Source organism: Pan troglodytes, chromosome 15, assembly GCF_028858775.2.
Source record: "Pan troglodytes isolate AG18354 chromosome 15, NHGRI_mPanTro3-v2.0_pri, whole genome shotgun sequence".
NCBI lineage: Eukaryota > Metazoa > Chordata > Mammalia > Primates > Hominidae > Pan > Pan troglodytes.
Window position 1 is genome coordinate 30211527 of NC_072413.2, and position 17468 is coordinate 30228994.

A 17468-nucleotide genomic window follows, 5' to 3' on the forward strand; every position below is an offset into this window, starting at 1 on the left:
ATATGTGCCAAATTGAGCCCCCAGGCAGGAGAACAAAGAGATAGTGTTGAAAAGATGTCACCCAGTAGGGAGACAGGCAGGAGCCCACATCCTGGGGGCCCACTAGTATAAACCGTTCTGAGATGTGTATGTGTTCTCCAGGGAAGAAAAAGCTGTACAGGCAAGCGCAGTCCTAGTGTTGTATTTGGGAACTCCAGGAGAAGTGAGGATGGGCCAGTGGAAGGATGGTACTTAGGGCATCTAGAAACCAGACACTTCCAATTTGGAAGCTATCTGAGGAGCTGGGTGGGGACTCGTGATGCCTTCTATAAAGACTTGGGCTAAGTGGAGAAGTTTGCTTGGCTGAAGCAATACGAAAAGGATAGTTCGTTTTTATTTTGGATAAAGTGAAACTTCAGCTTTAAAAAAAAGCTGTTGTAACCAGAGCCCATCTCACAGATCAACACAGAAAAGCACTGTTGGCTGTAGCCATCCACCCTCAGGAATTGTGCCTTGGAAGTCGCAATAAGTGGCAGTTTGAAGGTCATGAACAGGTTCTGTCCAGCTGTCTAACAGGAGGAGAAAACAGGTGAGCAGAAGGGGAAGCATTTAAAATAACAAGGGGGCTCTTTAAATAGAGCTATAAAACTGGGTGGCAAACCTAGTCCAAGGGTTAAAAACAAGCTTTTCTTCCAAAGTTTCTATGGCAACTAGATAACATCTACAGCAAGAGTGTAGTTAATGAAATATTTCTTCTAGACCAACATGTAGCAGTAAGTAATGAAAGCTGACTTTGTGCAAGCTCTAGTACAGGTTACATTTTTAGCTGCTGCTTTTTTTTTTTTTTTTTTCCTTGGCCAGAACTGGGAATGGAGTTTGGTGAGACTCCATTTACTATAGGCCCTGATTTCTCTTTCTCATAGCATAGAGTCTTTAAAGCTGGGGCAGAAAGTCTGGTCTTGATCCAAATCACTTGGGATGGAGAGAAACCTCCCTCCCTCTTCCCCCGCCCCCAGCAACAGTTTGGACTCATTTGACATAACTTGCAGTGTTAATTTGGACATTTAGAATAAATGCTCAGGACTAACTAATTTTATCTGTACACAAAGAATAAACACAATCTGGTGAGGTTAGTGGGAGCTATTCATGTGGTACATGACTAAGAAGCAATGGGAACGCTTGATGTAGAGGCCTTAGAGATATTTAACTCAGCCAGTTACAAGCAGTGGGACTTGGGGCAAATTATTTAAGCTTTCTGTGTCTCAGATTCCCATAAAATGAGCCTGAGGATGGAACCCAACTAAAAGTTTATTTAAGGATTAAAAGAGATTAAAATTTTAAAGGAGAATAAAATGTGCCTAGCTCTATCTGTTATAGAGTAGGTATTCAATAAATCGTACTGAATCTGATTAAATTTCTTTGGCTACAAACTACTTTAGGGTTCTAGAGAAGTTTCACTATATTTCTCACCAAGAAGATTGAACCCCAAGTCTTTTCTATTAGGGTGGCTTATCAGAGAACAATTTCAAAATATTGGATCATTCTACATGTGGAACATAAAATTAGAGAAATAATAAAAGTAGCAATGCTTTTTGGCACTTATTTTGTATCAGACAATGTTCTAAGCACTTTATGTGCATTTGCTTATAATCCTCATAAACCCTCTGAGGCAAGCAATATTATTGTCACTGTTTAACATGTAAGGAAATTAAGACATAGAGAGGTGAAAACTCTGGATAAAGTCCTGGATGGTTTAAGTTACCACCACCACTACCACTGTCATTATCAGCACTAACATTTCATGAGCCTGTCATGGTGGCTAAGCACGTTATGTGTGTTATTTCATTTCATGCTCATAATTTGGTATCACCATTTTACAGTTAAAGACAAGAAAGCTTGTTACACTAAGTAATTAGCCCAAGATCAAAAAGCTAGTAAATGGTAGTCATGATTCAACATAAACAATTATGCCACAAATTCGTAATATGACATAAAGACAGTTTTACTTTTTTTTTCAGATCCTTATGCCTTTTATTTCTTTTCTTGCATTATTGCACTGGTTACAATCTCTATGTTCAATGATGCCTAGAAATGATAAGAATGGACATTCTTGCCTAGTTCCTGTTCTCTAGGGGAAAGCAGCCAGTATTTCACTACTCAGTATAATGTTTGTTACTGTAGGTTTTTACAATGTTCTTTATCACACTCAGGAAAGTTACCTTCTAGTTCTCATTAGCTGAAAATTTTTACTACATAAGGATGCAGAATTTGTCAAGTGCTTTTGCTGTTTTATTGAGACAATGATATGGCTTTTCTCTTTTATTCTGTTAAAGTGATGAATTTCAGTGATTGATTTTCATATATTGCACCAACTTTAATTCTGGAATCAACCTACTTGACCTTGATGTATTATCCTTTCTATATTGCCGCATTTGGTGTGCTAACACTTTATTATGAATTTTTGTGTTTATATTCATGAGAGATATTGGTCTGAAATTTTCTTTTCCTCTATATTTTTGTTGCATATTGGTTTCATGGTTTTCTGGTCTCATAGGAGGAGCTGGGAGTGTCAATCAGAGTTCCCCCAGAGAAAGAACCATAGGACATATGTATATATGTATAATATATGTATATCCAAGTGTGTGTGTGTGTGTGTGTGTGTGTGTTTAGCTAGGCAGGTGGACAGACAGAAAGATAGGTAGACTCTAAGGAATTGGTTTATTCAATTGTGAATGTCGGCTAGTCAAGTCAAAAATTTGTAGGGGAGCCCATCAGGAAGGGCAGGCTGGAAACGCTCGGGCAGGAGCTGAAGCTTCAGTCCACTGGCAGAGTTTTTTTGTCCTCAGAGGAACCTCAGTTCTGCTTTTAGGGTCTTTCGACTGATTAGGTTAGGCCCACCCAAATTATTGAGGATAATCTCCTTTACTTAAAGGCAATTGGCTGTAGATGTTAAATCTATAAAATATCTTCAGAGCAACACTTAGATTAGTGTTTGATTGAATAATTGGGAACTATTATTTAGTAGAGTTGACACATAAAACACCATCAAGTCTACCCCTTGTCAGCTTAGCTCCCATAACGCCTTAAACCATACTCAGTTTCCAAATAAAGAAAACAGCAAAGCCATACTTCCATCTAACATTATACAACTATCCTGTATATATATATCCAATAATGCACAGATCTTTCCCCCAGTGAAGATGTGAAGGCATTGGGTGATGTTCACTCTTCTCTATGATATCCAGTAACTTAAATACTGTGGTGTAATGTTAACTATTACTAATACATGTTATAGTAGATGATCTAGGGCTAAGACAGGGAAGAAAACAAAAATGTTTAAAATATGTATTAAATTAGATATATACATGCACATCTATTATGACAAAATAAGAGATATAACAATTACAATCCTTGTTTCTGCAACTTGTCATATAGTCATAGCTGTTATTTGTAACTACCTTCTTCCATGACCATTTCCATATTACTTTTACCTGTAGCAAGCACTTCAGCTGGTTGTAGTCTTTGCCTGGTGAAGTGACCCAAACTCTCATTCGTGAAGGAACTGGGGCATTAGCAGTCCTGCCTGAGTTGAGTTGTCGTGGTTTCCCACTGACTTCAATCTTAGGAAATGGTAGTTGTCTTAGCTGGGGCTGCTAAATCAAAATACCAAAAACTGGGTAGCTTAAAGAACAGAAATTTATTTCTCACATTTCTGGAGGCTGAGAAGTCCAAGATCAAGGGATTGGCTGATTTGGTTCCTGTTGAGGATCTTGCCCTGGTTTGCAGATAGACACCTTGCTGTACCTTCACACGGCAGAGAGAGATCGATCATCTCTCTTATGTCTCTTCTTATAAAGGCTCTAATCCCATTTATGAGGGCTCCACCTCCATGACCTAATTACATCCCAAAGTGTCCACCTCCAAATACCACCACCTTGGGGATTATGGACATATGAATTTTAGGAGGACACAAACATTCAGTCTATAGCAGTAGTACTAAGAGACATCCTAAAGGATCTCCTTTATTCTAGACATGCTGTTCTTTACCTCAGTAGTATAGTACCAGTCCAATTTTTCCTTGATAGGACCAGTAACCCCAGTCAGTACAGTAATCTTCTTCTTTGCCTGTTGACTCAGAGTTATGAGGATCCCAAAGTGGCCAGATGACAGTCATAACTTCCAGTTCAATGAAATCATTCTTGTGTTTCCTGGTGGAAACATTTCTACCTTTAAAAACAAGATTTCTAGACCAGCAGACCACAGGGTCACAAGAATGGGAAGCAAAAGTCTTGCAAGTAGAGCTGTAGAGGTAATAGTGACTGGTGCTATTTCCTCCCATTGATCCCTGGACCTATGAATTTTGACTGTGGGAGAAGGAACACCACACATTGCATGCTGATTAAAAGCATATACAGCCTCCTGGAGGACATTACCACAGTCCTGCAAGGTATTGCCACCTGGCTGGCATCATAACTGAGTTTTCAAGAGGCAATTCTGCCATTCTATCAAGTCAGGTGCTTCAGAATGGTGGAGAACATAGTAATACCCGTGAATTCCATAAGCATAGGTCCTTTGCTATCACAGGATATTTAGGGTGTCACTCTGCCAGCCAGAAACCTCTGTGGCTGGTGGCATCTCTGCTTGGGTTTTGCTCATCCCCCCTGGGCTCGTTCTGCCCACTTGGCCTAGCAGGCTGCAGTGGCTTGCACTACTGGCCCAGATCCCATGCCTGCCAAGGGTGAGCCAGGCATGGAATGATGAGGGACGTGTGAGCGAGCAAGCACGGGATCCAGCCACTGTGCACAGCCAGGCATGATGGCTGAGGGAGGGTGGGCAGCTCCAGGCACCAGCACAGGTGCCCATATCTGAGCAAGGCTGTGGCTGGACCAGGCATACCGCAAGCGGCTTCTGCTACAGGCACCTGGGAATGCGGTAGCACCTAAAAGCTCAGAGATGCCAGGAACCTCAGAACCCCAAAGAGGGTGTTACAGCATGTCACATCCCAGACTCAGGGACCCCTGAGATCTGAGCCCCCAGAAAGGGCTGCAGCTTTTCTCTCCTTCTTGCTGTCTGCAGCATGGCGAGCAGTGCAGGGGTGTGTTTATCGGGGGGGGCATGTTTCGGCCCATTTGCGTTACATCTCCTTCAGTCCTGCCGCCCCACTCCAACCTGCAGCTCCTGGACTGGCCTGGCCCTGCCACTGCTTCCTGTCATGTGGGGTGGCCACCCAGCACTGGCCGAGGGCAGGACGGCTATAGTGTTACAGCAGCTCTGGCTTGGGGAACCCTGACGTCTGGGCCCCAGAAGGGTTGCCACTCTTCACTCCTCTAGTCTGGGAGGATGTCACTGCCTGCAGCTCAGCAAGCCAGCCAGGAATGTGTCACAGCCACTTTCGCTCCTGCCATTCAGTGGGTCCTGAGCTCTTGTCCCGTGTCCAGGAAGAATGAGGTTATGCAGACAACTGAAGGGTGAGCAAGGTGGAAAGGAGCTTTACTGAGCAACAGAACAGCCCTCAGGAGACCCGAAGTGGGTAGCTCCTTCCCAAAGGCAGGTCATCCCTAGGAGTGTCTGAGTCTGGCTGAGATTGGGGTTTTAATATGCTCAGAATGGAGTAAGTGCATACTGATTGGTCCGTGGGCAGCCATGGGAGGGCCTGGAAAAAGCACTATTCAATTGACCTAAAGGAATCAATTAAATTCTCACCTGGGTGGTGGACTCCTTCAGGAACTGGCAGCCTGGCCCCTGTGCTTTAGGCAGTCCCTAGCTTGAAGGTGGGGTTTCACCAGGGACCTGCCCCTTCCTACCTAAGAACCTGTCTGCCTCCCACCGCCAATAACATGCCATCTGCAGTGCCCAGGCTGTCTGTGCTGAGGGGCACTTGCAGGCCCTTGCCGAGCTGCCCTCAGCACCCCCCCACCTCCATCCCTGAGCTTGTCAGTGCCCAAAGTTTCAGAAGGAGCTAAGGCAGTGGGTGGGGGTGCTGGCGTGTCAGTGCCACCCCAAGTGTACACACACCCAGCTGGGTCATGACAGTGCCTGGGCTCAGCTACAACCATGCTCTGCACCAGAACAGGCGCCCAGAGTGGGGAGAGGCCAGGGAGCAGGAGCAGGCACTTTTGGACCTGCAGGGGCAGGGAGCTTCCTGGGCCTCCAAGAGCTCATGGATGCCTGGGTCATGGGCTGCAGCTGGGCAGGGCGCAGCTGCAGCTGCACCCGGGAGCGTGGGCTCCTGCTCCACCAACTCGGTGTGGTGTGGGGCTCCTGGTGGGACCATCTGTTCCTGGACCCTGCCGGCTCCACAGAGTGTACAGCCCTGGCCCACGCCTCTCCCACTGTAGCTGGCATCTCCACAGCAGCCCCTCCAGATGAGCCACCACCACCATCATTGCCACACTTAATTTGTTGTGAAGTGAGTTTCTTGGTCAGAAGCAATGCTGTGTAGAATACCATGATGGTGGATATGTCGTTTTTGTAAGACCATGGATGATAGTTTTGGCAGAATCACTGTACACGAGGAAAGCAAATCCATATCCAGATTATTTATTCTGGTAAGAAGAAATCACTGCTCCTTCCATGGTGGAAGTGGTCCAGTGTAGTCAACTTGTCACCAAGTAGCTGGTTGCTCACCCCAGGAATGGTGCCATATCAGGGACTCTGCTGCTGGCCAATTGAGTACTCAGCGGTAACTGTATCCAGATTAGCCTTGGTGAATAGAAATGCCATGTTGCTGATTCCATGCATAACCTCTTTCTATGCTACCATGGCCACTTTGTTCATGAACCCTTTGAGCAATGGCATGAGTGGCTGGGAAAAGAGACTGACTTGCATCCACAGAAAGGGTCATTCTATGTCCTTAATTATTAAAATCTTCCTCTGCTGAGGTCATCCTTCAGTGAGCATTCATATGGGACACACATGTCTTCACTTTCTCTGCCCATTCAGAGAAGACTACTCCCATACCTCTTCCTCAGACTTTTCTTGTCACCAATTTTCCATTCATGTTACTTATAAGTCCCTTCCCATCCAGCCAGATCATTTGCCATAGCTCATGAATCAGTATAGACTCATATCTCTGACCATTTCTTCTTCTAAGCAAAATGAACAACCAGGTGCAGTGCTCAAAGTTCTGCCCACTGGGAGAATTTCCCTTCACCACTGTTTTTCAGGAATGTCACAGAGGGGGCCTGTAGTGCTGCAGCTGTCCACTCTCAGGTGGTGGCTGCATTTCATGCAGAACAATCTGTAAACCAGTCCTGAGGTTTCCCTTCCTCAGTCAACTTATTGTAGGGAACTCCCTATGAGGTCATAGAGGTGGGATGGGAGAGACAAGGTAGCATAGCAGGAGTTGGGGCCGTAGGCATTTGCACCACTTCTTCACATAACTTACTTGTGCCTTACTCAAGCCTGATCTCGTATATACCACTTCCATCTGATGATGGAGTGCTGCTGAGCATACCCAACTTCATGGCTTGGTGGGTCAGATAACTCCTAGTTCATATTGGGAAGCTCAGGTTGCATAGATAGTAACTTGGTGGCCCATGGTTAAGCATTCACTCTCTACTAAGGCCCAGTAGCAGGCCAAAAACTGTTTCTCAAAGAGAGAGTAGTTATCTACAGGAGATGGCAAGACTTTCCCAAAGTTTTAAGAGTCTGTTGTGATTCACCTATACAGGCCTGTCAGAGGCTCCAAACAGCACCTCTATCAGCCATTGACACTTTAAGCATCATCAGATCTGCTAGATCATAAGGCCTAAGTGGCGGAGCAGCTTTCACAGTGACCTGGACTACTACAGAGCCTTCTTTTGTTCTGGTCCCACTCAAAACTAGCTGCTCTTCAGTTTCATTTGGTAAATGGGTCAAAGTAGTGCACTGAAGTGAGGAATATATTGCCTGCATTATCCAAAGAGACCCACTAGGTATTAGCCTTTTTTGCCATTGTAGGAGGGGCTAGATGCAACAAATTATCCTTCACCTTACATGGTGAAGGATACCCCACACTATTGGACCCGTAGAAATTTCAGTGAGGTGGAAGGTCCCTGAATTTTTGTCAGATTTATTTCCACCTTCTGACACTCAAATGTCTTACCAGTAAGTCTAGAGTAGTTGCTACTTCTTGCTCAATAGCTCCAGTGAGCATAATATCATCAATGTAATGAACTAGTGTGATATGTTTTGGAAGGGAAAGATAATCACATTACCCACGTACTAAATTATGACATAGAGCTGGAGAATTGATATATCCCTGAGGTAGGACAGTGAAGGTATATTGTTTACCATTCCAGCTGAAAGCAAACTGCTTCTAGTTGTCCTTATTGACAGGAATAGAGGAAAAGGCATTTGCCAGCTCAATAGCTGCATACCAGGTACCAGTGGGTGTATTAATTTGCTCAAACAATGAAACTACATCTGGAACAGCAGCTGCAATTAGAATCACCGTCTGGTTAAGATTACGGTAATTGAGTGTCATTATCCAAGATCCATCTGATGTCTGTACAGTCAAATAGGAAAGTTGAGTGGGGATGTGGTAGAAATCACTACTCTGCATCTTTAAAGTCCTTGATGGTTGTAAGATTGTTTTCTTAAATGTTTAAGAGAAATTTTTGTAAAAAATTTCAGGCCCTACCTGGGCCTGAAGTTACCTTTGTGGAAGTTTTAAATTACAAATTCAATTTCTTTAATAGGCACAGGACTAGTAAAATTTTTCTCTTTATTTTTGTTTTTCTTTTGGCAATTGGAGTTTTTTAAAGAAATTTTTCCAGTACTTCTAAATTGCCAAATTTATTAGCATGAAAATTTTGTCATACTGCCTTATTCTCTTTAAATGTCTGTAAAATCCACAGTGCCATCCTCTCTTTCATTCTTTTGTTGTTGTTACTTTTTTTTTTTTTTTTAGACAGGGTCTTGCTCTGTCTCCCAGACTGGAGTACAGTGGTGTGATCTCAGCTCACTGCAACCTCTGCCTCCTGGGTTCAAGAGATTCTCCTGCCTCAGCCTCCTGAGTAGCTGGGATTAAGGGTGCCCACCACCACACCGGAATAATTTTTTTGTATTTTCAGTAGAGATGGAGTTTCCCCATGTTGGCCAGGCTGCTTTCAAACTCCTGACCTCAAGTGATCTGCCCATCTCAGCCTCCCAAAGTGCTAGGATTACAGGTGTGAGCCACCTTGCCTGGCTGTTGTTGTTACTTCTTTTTGTTTCTTTTTTTTCTCTCTCTTTCATTCCTAATTTGAATTATTTTGTATTTTCTCATTTTTTTCTTGATCAATCATGTTAGGGTATTATCACTTTTACTAATCTTTTCTAAGAACCAATTTTGGCTATGTTAATTTTATTGTTTCTTTGCTTTCTATTTCATTGATAGGTTCTTTCTTGTTTCTTTGTTTCAAATTACTTTGGTTTAGTTTGCTCCTTTTTTCTATCTTTAAAAGGTGAAAACAGATTTTTGAATTTAAATCATTCTTATTTTCTAGCATAAGCTAAATTTAAGGCTATAAATTTCCTTCTATGCACTGTTTTAGCTGCATCACACAAATTTTGATGTGTTGTATACCATAATCATTCACTTTGGAACATTTTTAAATGTTCCCTGTGACTTTTCTTTTGACTCTATGAGTTATTTTAAAATGCATTGTTTCGTTTCAAAATATTTAGGCATTTTTCCAGATAACAGTCTTCTAAAAGCGTCTAATTGAATTCCATTATAGTTCCAGAACATGCTCTGTAAGATAGATTTCAATCTTTTGTATTTATTGAGACTTATTTTATGGCCCATCATATGGTCTTTCAAAGTGAACATTACATGTGCTCTTGAGAAAATATGTATTTTCAGTTGTTGTGTGGACTGTTTTCACGATTGCAATTGGGTTAAGTTAGTTTTGTTCAAATTATTTTTATCCACTCTGATTTCTGTATCTCGTTGCTCTACAATTACTGAGAGAAGGGTGTTAAAATCTCCAACCATGATCACTTATTTCTATCTTTAGTTCTGCTTATTGTTGCTTCAAGTATTTTGAAGCTCTGTAATTAGATAAATACACATTTAGAATTGTTATGTCTTTCTGATCAGAACAACACTTTTATCATTAAGAAATGTCCTGGGCTGAGCACAGTGGCTCACGCCTATAATCCCAGCACTTTGGGAGGCCAAGGTGGGCAGATCACGAGGTCAGGAGTTCGAGACCAGCCTAGCCAACATGGTGAAAACCCATCTCTGCTAAAGACACAAAAAATTAGCCAGGCATGGTGGCACGCGCCTGTAATCCCAGCTACTCGTGAGGCTGAGGCAGGAGAATCACTTGAACCCGGGAGCCAGAGGTTGCAGTGAGCTGAGATTGCGCCATTGCACCCCAGCCTGGGCAACAGGGTGAGACTCTGTCTCAAAAAAAAAAAAAAAAAAAAAAGAAAAGAAATGTCCTTTTTTATCTCCTTACCTTTCCTGATGTTAATAAACCACAATTGTTTTCTTATGCTTATTGTTTACATATCTATCTTCTCTATCCTTTCACTTTTAACCTATCTCTGTCTTTATATTTCAGGTTGATCTCTTATGGATAGTATATAGCTGGGTCTCACTTTTTTTTTCAACTTTTATTTCAGATTCGAAGGATACATGTGTAGGTGTGTTACATGGGTATATCACATGATGCTGACATTTGGGGTGCAGATGATCCCATCACCCAGGTAGTGAGTATAGTGTCCAGTAGCTAATTTTCAGCCCGTACCCAACTCCTTCCCTCTCTAGTAGTCCCTAGTGTCTATTGTTCCCATCTTTACATCTATGTGTACTCAATGTTTAGCTCCTACTTATAAGTAAGAACATGCAGTATTTGGCTTTCTGCTCCTACATTATTTCACTTAGGATAGTGGCCTCCAGCTGCATCTATGTTGCTGCAAAGGACATGATTTCATTGTTTATTTTTATTTTTATTTTTTAATTTATCTTTTTTTTTTTTGAGACGGAGTCTCACTCTGTCACCCAGGCTGGAGTGCAGTGGCTCCATCTCGGCTCACTGCAAGCTCTGCCTCCTGGGTTCACACCATTCTCCTGCCTCAGCCTCCTGAGTAGCTGGGACTACAGGTGCCCGCCACCATGCCTGGCTAATTTTTTGTATTTTTAGTAGAGATGGGGTTTCACCGTGTTAGCCGGGATGGTCTCGATCTCCTGACTTCGTGATCCCCCCACCTCAGCCTCCCAAAGTGCTGGGATTACAGGCATGAGCCACCGCGCCCGGCTGATTTCATTGTTTTTTATGTCTGTGTAGTATTCCATGATGTGTATGTGCCACATTTTCTTTATCCAATTCACCATTGATGGGTACTTAGGTTGATACCAGGTTTTTGCTGTTGTGAATAGCACTGCAATGAATGTATGAGTGCCTGTGTCTTTTTAGTAGAATGATTTGTTTTCCTTTGTGTATATACCCAGTAATGGGATTGCTGGGTCAGTTGGTAGCTCTGTTTTAAGTTCTCCGAGAAATCTCCAAACACGGTGGAATGTTGGCCTGTAGTTTTCTTTTTTTGTTGTGCCTCTGCCAGATTTTGGTATCAGGATGATGCTGGCTTCATAGAATGAGCTAGAGAGGAGCCTCTTCTCCAATTTTTTGGTATAGTTTCAGTAGGATTGGTACGAGTTCTTCTGTGTACATCTGGTAGAATTTGGCTGTGAACTCATCTGGTCCAGTGCTTTTTTTGGTTGGTAGGTTTTTAAAATTACTGATTCAGTTTTGAAATTTGTTATTGCTCTGTTCAGGTTTTCACTTTCTTCCTGGTTCAATCTTGGAAGGTTGTGTGTTTCCAGGAACGTATCCATTTCCTCTACATTTTCTTTCTTTTTTTTTTTTTTTGAGACGGAGTCTCGTCCTGTCGCCCAGGCTGGAGTGCAGTGGCGCGATCTCGGCTCACTGCAAGCTCCGCCCGCTGGGTTCACGCCATTCTCCTGCCTCAGCCTCCCGAGTAGCTGGGAATACAGGTGCCCACCACTACGCCCGGCTAAATTTTTGTATATTTAGTAGAGACGGGGTTTCACCGTGTTAGCCAGGATGGTCTCAACCTCCTGACCTCGTGATCCACCCGCCTCGGCCTCCCAAAGTGCTGGGATTACAGGCGTGAGCCACCGTGCCCGGCCTCCTCTACATTTTCTAATTTGTGTGTATAGAGGTGTTCATAATAGTCTCTGGGGATCTTTTGTATTTCTGTGAGATCAGTTGTAATGTCATCATTGTTATATCTTATTGCACTTATTTGGGTCTTCTCTTTTTCTTTTTTTGTTAATCTAGCTGGTGGTCTAAATCTTGTTTATTCTTTCAAGAACAAATTTTTGGTTTCATTGATCTTTTATATGGATATTTGCACCTCAATTTCATTCAGTTCTTATCTGATTTTAGTTATTTATTTTCTTCCGGTAGTTTTAGAGTTGTTTTTTTTCTAGTTCTTCTAGGTGCAATGTTAGATTATTAATTTGAGATCTTTCTAACTTCTCGATGATGGCATTTAGCACCATAAACTTTCCTCTTAACACTGCTTCAGCTGCATCCCAAAGATTTTGGTAAGTTGTGGCTCTATTTTCATTAATGTCAAAGAATTTTTTGATTTCGGCCTAAATTTAAATTTTCACCCATGAGTTATTCAGGAGCAAGTTGTTTCATTTCCATGTTTTTGTGTAGTTTTGGGAGATCTTCTTGGTATTGATTTCTATTTTTATTACACTGTGATTTGAGAGTATGCTTGGTATGATTTCAGTATTTTTTAATTTATTGAGACTTGCTTTATGACTGAGCATGTGGTCAGTCTTAGAATATGTTCTGTGTGCAGGTGAGAAGAATGTATGTTTTGTGGTTGTTGGGTAGTATTCTGTAGATATCTATTAGGTCTGATATGGTTTGGCTGTGTCCCTACCCAAATCTCATCATTAATTATAGTTCCGATAATTCCCACATGTCATGGGAGGGACCAGGTGGAGACAATTGAATTATGGGGGTGGTTTGCCCCATGCTGTGCTCATGATAGTTACTCAGTTCTTATGAGATCTGATGGTTTTATAAGGAGCTTCCCCCTTCACTCAGCTCTCTTCTCTCTCCTGCTGCCCTGTGAGGTGCCTTCTGCCATGATTGTTTCCTGAGGCCTCCCCAGGTTGTGGAACTGTGAGTCGTTTAAGCTTATTTTCTTTATAAATTACTCAGTCTCAGGTGTGTCTTCATAGCAGCATGAGGACAGACTAATACAGTAAATTAGTACTGCAGAGAATGGGGTGCTGCTATAAAGATACCCAAAAATGTGAAAGCAACTTTGGAACTGGGTAACAGGCAGAGGTTGGAACAGTTTGGAGGACTCAGAAGAAGACAGGAAAATATGGGAAAGTATGGAACCTTTCTAGAGACTTGTTGAATGGTTTTGGCCAAAAGGCTGATAGTGATATGGACAATGAAGTCCAGGCTAAGGTGCTCTTAGATGGAGATGAGGAACTTGTTGAGAACTGGAGTAAAGGTGACTCTTGCTATGATTTAGCAAAGAGACTGGTGGCATTTTTGCTCCTGCTCTAGAGATCTGTGGAACTGAACTTTAGAGAGATAATTTAGGGTAACTGGCAGAAGAAATTTCTAAGCAGCAAAGCATTCACAAGGAAGCAGAGCATAAAAGTTTCAAAAATTCACAACCTGATGATGTAATAGAAAAGAAAAACCCATTTTCTGGGGAGAAATTCAAGCCTGCTGCAGACATTTGCATAAGAAACAAGATATGTGAGATGTGTGATATGTGAGATTTGATCCTGTCATCATGTTGTTAACTGGTTGTTTTGTAGATTTTATTGTATATTGCTTTAAATTGTCTGTAGGCTATGTGCTTAAGTGTGTTTTTGTTGTAGGAGGTATCAATCTTTCACTTACATGTTTAGTACTCTCTTAAGGACAGCTTGTAAGACTGGTCTGCTGATAATGAATTCCCATTGTGTTTGCTTGTCTGAGAAGGATCGTATTTCTCCTTCTCTTATGAAGCTTAATTTGGTGGAATATGAAATTCTTTGTTGAAATTGCTTTTCTTTGAAGATGCTGAAAACAGGTCCCCAATCTCTTCTCTGTGTAAGGTTTCTGCTGAGAGATCTGCTGCTAGCCTGATGGGGTTCTCTAGGTAAGTAATCTGACCTTTTTCTCAGGCTGCCTTTAAGGTTTTTTTTTTTGTGTTCACCTGGTGAATCTCATGACCTATGCCTTAGTGATGGTTGTTTTGTATATTATCTCACAGGGGTTCTCTGCATTTCTTGAATTTGCATATCAACCTCTCTAGCAAGATTGGTAAATTTTTCATGGACTTTATCTTCAAAAATGTTTTCCAAATTGCCTACTCTCTCTCTTCTTCCTCTCAAGAATGTCAGTGAGTTATAGATTTGTGCACTTTACATAATCTCATATTTCTCAGAGGTTTTGTTCATTTTTTAAAATTCTTTTTTCTTTATTTTTGTCTGACTGAGTTGATTCAAAGACCAAGCCTTCAATCTCTGAGATTCCTTCCTTAGCTTAGTTGATTCTATTGTTAATGCTTCTGACTGTATTATGAAATTCTTACAGTGAATTTTTCATTTCCAAAAGTTTAGTTTAGTTCTTTCTTAAAATGGCTATTTCACCTTTCGTTTCTTGGATTGTTTTTACTGGATTCTTTGGATTCTATGTATTGGGTCTCAACTTTCTTCTGGATCTCAATGAGCTTCCTTGCCATTTAGATTCTGAATTCTATATCTGACATGTAGTCATTTCTTTCTTTTTTTTTTTTTTTGAAACGTAGTCTAGCTCTGTCACCCAGGCTAGAGTGCAATGGCGTGGTCTCAGCTCACTGCAACCTCCACCTCCCAGGTTCAAGCAATTCTTCTGCCTCAGCCTCCCAAGTAGTTGGGACTACAGGCATGTGCCACCACACCTGGCTAATTTTTGTGTTTTCAGTAGAAACAGGGTTTCACTATGTTGGCCAGACTGATCTCAAACTCCTGACCTCAGGTGATCTTCCCACCTTGGCCTCTCAAAGTGCTGGGATCACAGGCATGAGCCACCAGTCATTTCAATCTGGTTAAGAACCATTACTGCGGTGCTAGGGTGCTCATTTGGTGATAAGGGGACAGCCTGGCTTTTTGAATTACCAGAGTTCTTGTACTGGTTCTTTCTCATCTGAGACGGCTGTTGTTCCTTTAACTGTGGTGTATAGTTAGTTGGCTTCATTTCTGGTTGCTTTCAGAGGGCCAAGGCTCTGTACAGGATCTTTATTTGTGGCTGAATTCTTGTCTTAGGTTCACAGGTGCTGTATACTGGCAAAATATTTTTGGTGTTTTAATTAGGGCTGTGATCCAGTACAGTAGATGGCACTAAAGAGTGATGGCTAGCAGATAGGCCCTTAGCCATGTGGCTCTTTTGTATTTTAGCACATTTGCTGTAGTGCTCTGTGGTGGGGCAGAAGAGAGAGATGACTTCCTCACTGGGTTCACTCTTGGGTCTTGGATTAGCCCCCTCCAATCACTGGAGCCACCCCTGTGTTAACTTTGTTAGATGTTCTGGGCCACAGGGCTCCCTTGGGGAAAGGCCATGGCTGACAGACAGCCTACCTGCTTCCTGGGCTGGCCCTGCCGAGGAAGGCATGCTCTGCTCCTGCACCAGCCCACGAACCCAAGCATCTAACCTCTCTCAGTGTTCTGAGAGTGGGGGCTCTTTCCTGACTTGGGTACCACCAAGCCAGTGGATCTTCCCTGGCTAGGAGTAGTGGGGGACAGGATGCACAGCCTGCCATCCAGGCAGTTCCCTGGGGAACACAGAGCTATGCCCATCCATAGGATTCAGGTTGGGGTGGAACTCCCTGAACCCACACTGGAAGCCCAAGCCAGCAAGACTTGCCTGACTAGGCACAGTGGGGGCAGGGGGAGTCACAAGATCTGCCACCAGTGTGTTTCCCAAGGGAACACAGAGCTGTGCCCACCCACAGAATTCAAGCAGGGGGCACAGTTGCTGTGCTGGAAGCTGAACGGAGCCTTCTCTGGCAAGGAGGAGTGGGGTGGTCAGACTGCCTCCCAGCACCATGACTGTAGCCTCTATTGGCATTATGGCAGCTGGTACTGGGCTGCTCAGGGATTCAGGGACTGTGGGGATCCCTGTGGTCTTGAGGGGTGCCTCTGCAAAAACTCCAGGTGGCTGGCTGTGTCAGTCTAGAGACTGAGAGGAGGGTGTCAAAGGGCTTTTCTCATTCCTAGGATTGCAAAGGTTCCAGTGGGAAGTGTGGATCCCCCAGGAACTCTTATTGTATCACTCTTTCCATGTGTTAGGAAGCTTCTCCTGACTCCCCACTAGTCCCAGGTGGGTGGCTGCTCAGAATATTTAGTTCATTTACATGTAACATAATTACTGGTTTTAAGTATACTGTCTCATTATTTTTTTGTTTAGTTGTAGCATCTGTTTTCTGTTCCTGTTTCTCCTTTTCTGACTTCTTTTAAGTTAATGGAATGCTTTTTAGTATTCCATTTCAATTCTCCTACTAATTTTTTTAAAGCTATACGTGTGTGTGTGTGTGTGTGTGTGTGTGTGTGTGTATTGTTGTTGTTGTTTGGTTTAGTGATTGCTCCGGAATTACAATATGAATTCCTAATTTTCACAGTCTCTTTGGAGTAATATTGTACAACTTAATGTAAAATGTGAGAATCTTATCACAGTAAAGTTCCACTTTTCATGCCCTTATCCTTTGTGCTATTCTTGTCATATATTTTGTATCTATCTAGGATATAAATTCTATGATAAAGCTATATAATTTTTGCTTTAAACAGTCTGTGGCCTTTCAAAGAAGTTAAAGGAAAGTGTTAAAAGATGATGTTTTTTATTTATCCACATATTTATGGCTACTAGCGCTTTTGATTCCTTCCTGCAGATTTGAATTTCCATTTGGTGTCATTTCTCTTTAGCCTGAAAAACTTTCTTTAGCCTTTTTTATTAGTGCATATTTGCTGGTGTTCATTTCTTTCCATTTTTATTTATAAAAGTTATTTCAGTCTTATTTATGGGGGATATTTTTGCTTGGTATAAAATTCTGAGTTGATAGTGTTTCTTTTATTAAGTACTCTAAAGATGCCATTCAATTGTCTGCCAGCCTCTAATATTTTTTATGAGAAGTTGGTAATCATATGTGTAATTTCCCCCCATATGTAATTGTCTTAGCCAGTTTAGGCTGCTATAACAAATTCCCATAGACTGGATGGCTTAAACAACAGACATTTATTTCACATAGTTCTGGAGGCTAGGAAGTCTAAGATCAAGGCTCTGGCAAATCTGGTATCTAGTGAGGGCCCACTTCTTGGTTGCTGGTGCTAACTTCTCATTGTATCCTCACGTGGCAGAAAGAGAGCAAGCTAGCTCTCTGGCTTCTTCTTATAAAGACACTAATCCCCTCCATCAGGGCTCCACCCTCATGTCCAATGATCTCCCAAAAACCCCATGTCCAAATACCATCAAGTTGGAGATTAGATTTTA